Here is a 3,043-nt window from a genome sequence, read left to right on the forward strand (position 1 = left end):
TATATGTATGTATATATATATGTATATGTATGTATATGTATGTATATATATATGTATATGTATGTATGTATATATATGTATATATATATGTATATGTATGTATGTATATATATATATGTATGTATGTATATATATATATGTATGTATGTATATATATATGTATGTATATATATATATGTATGTATATATATATATATGTATGTATATATATATATATGTATGTTTATATATATATATATGTATGTATATATATATATATATATATATATATATACATACATACATACACAACATCCTGTGTTGAGCCATGCGTCTGTGAATAGGCTGTTTAGTTTCTCCTGGAGGGCCAGCTCCACAGGACAAGACTCAGCTGTTCACCTCCACCTCACAGATAAGGGACACTCTTTTGAGGACCAAAATGTGCACATTTTGGACCGAGAACACAGATGGTTTGAGAGGGGGTTGAAGGAGGCAAATTATGTAAAAAGAGAAAAGCCGTCTCTTAATAGAGGAGGAGGCCTCAGATTTCCACTTTCAAAAACCTATAATGCAATTTTAAAACAGATTCCCAGCCGGTTTTTCACACCTGATGGGAACAGTGGGGCCTCGTCTGTGTATTAGAGGAACAAAAGACTCTTACTGTTAATGTTTTTTTAGGTGTGAATTGCCAATCTACATATATGTGTGTGTGTGTGTCTTATCTCACTCAACATTATAACCTGAATCTCTCACTCTCTGCTGTTTGAATTGAGAAAGCTCCTCGGATGAGGAGCGAAACGTCTTCTGTTACAATTAAAGTCCAGTTGTTTTTGTATTGAATGCTTTTTGAATTAATCATGTCCTGGATGACTGAGAATCTTCACCAGCTTATGGACAGTATGGGCTTCAATTTAGACAGTTGCCTTCACTGAACAACCCCCCCCCCAGGATTTATCAATCGTGTTTACATGACTGTTACGTTTCGTGGAAGGGCCCATAATCACTCCCAGATATGTGACTACTTGTTTCTGTAACAGGGCTAGAGAGGAAAGGTCGATGCAGTGTTTCTTGATTGTGCCATTAGGTGGAAACACCAACTTCTGTCTTCTTCTCATTAAGATTTAAGAAATTTAAAGACATCCAGTCCCTGATGTCAACCAGGCAGTCAAGAAGAGGATGGATAGAACGTGCACCAATGTGCTTCACAGGGAATTGATGATCATATGAATGGCTTATGGTATTGTCAAGTGTTTAGTGTTCTAGCTGTCAAAAACAATAATCCCTGGAGTGACCAACAGATGTTAACTTTTCATACTTTTCATCAAGTCTCTCCAATTTGATAAATGTGTGCTTCTGAAAGTTGAACTTTTCTTCATTATGAGCTGTAATCTTTCTTAGATTTTAAACTTTTGTTCCACTTTTTTTTTAAATTTTGCTCCTGTTGCTTGTCGTTCAAGGTCCTTTATTGTCATTCGCATCACATGTGGGACATGAGCTATAAATAAATTGTGTAATCAAGGTCCCAGTTACACCCCAAAATAACAAAAATATAAAGTATAAATATAAACAGTATACAAGGATCTAAGATATACACTAAACACTAATAATGTAAAATAATATGTTATATTAAACAGCAGCTGAACATGAGTCTGTAGTGAGCAGATGTGTATGAATACAGCAGTTTAGAGGCAAGAGATCAGCAGCATGTATAATAAGCTGCACATATAATCGCATATCACCAATCAAGTGGCATTACAGTGATTTTTCTTTTTCCTTACAGTGATTATCCTGGTAAGGGATTCATGAGTTTACCAGCTTCAGGGCAGAAGCTGTTCCTCAGTCTAGTGGTTCTACACTTAATGATCCTCAACCTCCTGCCTGAGGGGAGCGGGGCAAAAAGTGTGTGTGCTGGGTGAGTGGGGTCCTTCATGATGCAGGTGTCTCTTTTCCTGCATCTAGAGGTATAGATGTCTGTGATGGTAGGGAGATGGACTCCAACAGTCTTCTGTGCACCAGTCTCTGCAAAGCTTTTCTTTCTGCAGAAAAGCCACACGTTGATGCTGGAGCACAGGATGCTCTCCACTGCACACCTGTAGAAGGAGGAGAGGACTGAGCTTCCCAGACCAGCTCGTCTCAGCCGTCTGAGGAAGTAGAGTTTCTGATTAACTTTCTTGATCAGGCTGGTAGTGTTGTTGCCCCCAGCTGAGGTTGTCATTCAGGTGTACACCCAAGTACTTGTAACTGGAGACCATTTCCAGCAGCTGTGGTTGCTGGATCAAGGCAGTGAGTCCAGAATCATCAGTCCTGCCACATACTTGGCAGTCTTATTTAAAAAGCTCCAATCCGTCATAAAGCTATCAGCTATTGTCGAGAAGACGTAAGGCACGCTCCAGAAAACACAATTTTGTCTCGCCAGCATCATGAGCCTCAGACTTAATAAGAATCAATGTGGTGACACTTTGGCAACTGCAGTGAAGCAGAAGAAAAACATTATTCAATAATGTGTTTTTTCCACAGAAGAAACCAAAAGATGAAGAGCTGCCTGTTCGCTGCTGGCTTCAGGAATGTTTTTGTATTTCTGTTTGAAACTGTATTTCCACTTCAAAATGTCATGTGAATGAACATTCCATACAACCACGGCTTATTACTCTGCAATTATACACAGGCCTTTGAGTGAAATGTATTTCACTGTGTCTGTGGGAATGAATGTTCGCCTTCACCACAACTGGATACATTACAGTTATACTCTAATGACTGCGTCATGTACGGTTGTAACTTTATCTGGTTTGTCTGTCTGACTTCACACTTTGTGGTTGCTACAAGCCAATATGTTGTTGAAAGACATTGGATGCCGCAGAGTTGTGAAGTACACAATAGATTAATATACTAGAAATTTCCTCTAGAAATTTTGACAGGGACTGCCACATTGTGACCAATTTAAAAATTTGATTTGACAATACTATGTGTTGGGGTATAACATAGATGACATATCAAAAGTTTAATCTGAGTAAATGTAACATTTTAAAGGAAAAATATGTTGATTCAAAATTTCACAGTGTCAACA

This window comes from Nematolebias whitei, chromosome 20, assembly GCF_014905685.2.
Source record: "Nematolebias whitei isolate Nwh7 chromosome 20, NemWhi1, whole genome shotgun sequence".
Classification (NCBI taxonomy): Eukaryota; Metazoa; Chordata; class Actinopteri; order Cyprinodontiformes; family Rivulidae; genus Nematolebias; species Nematolebias whitei.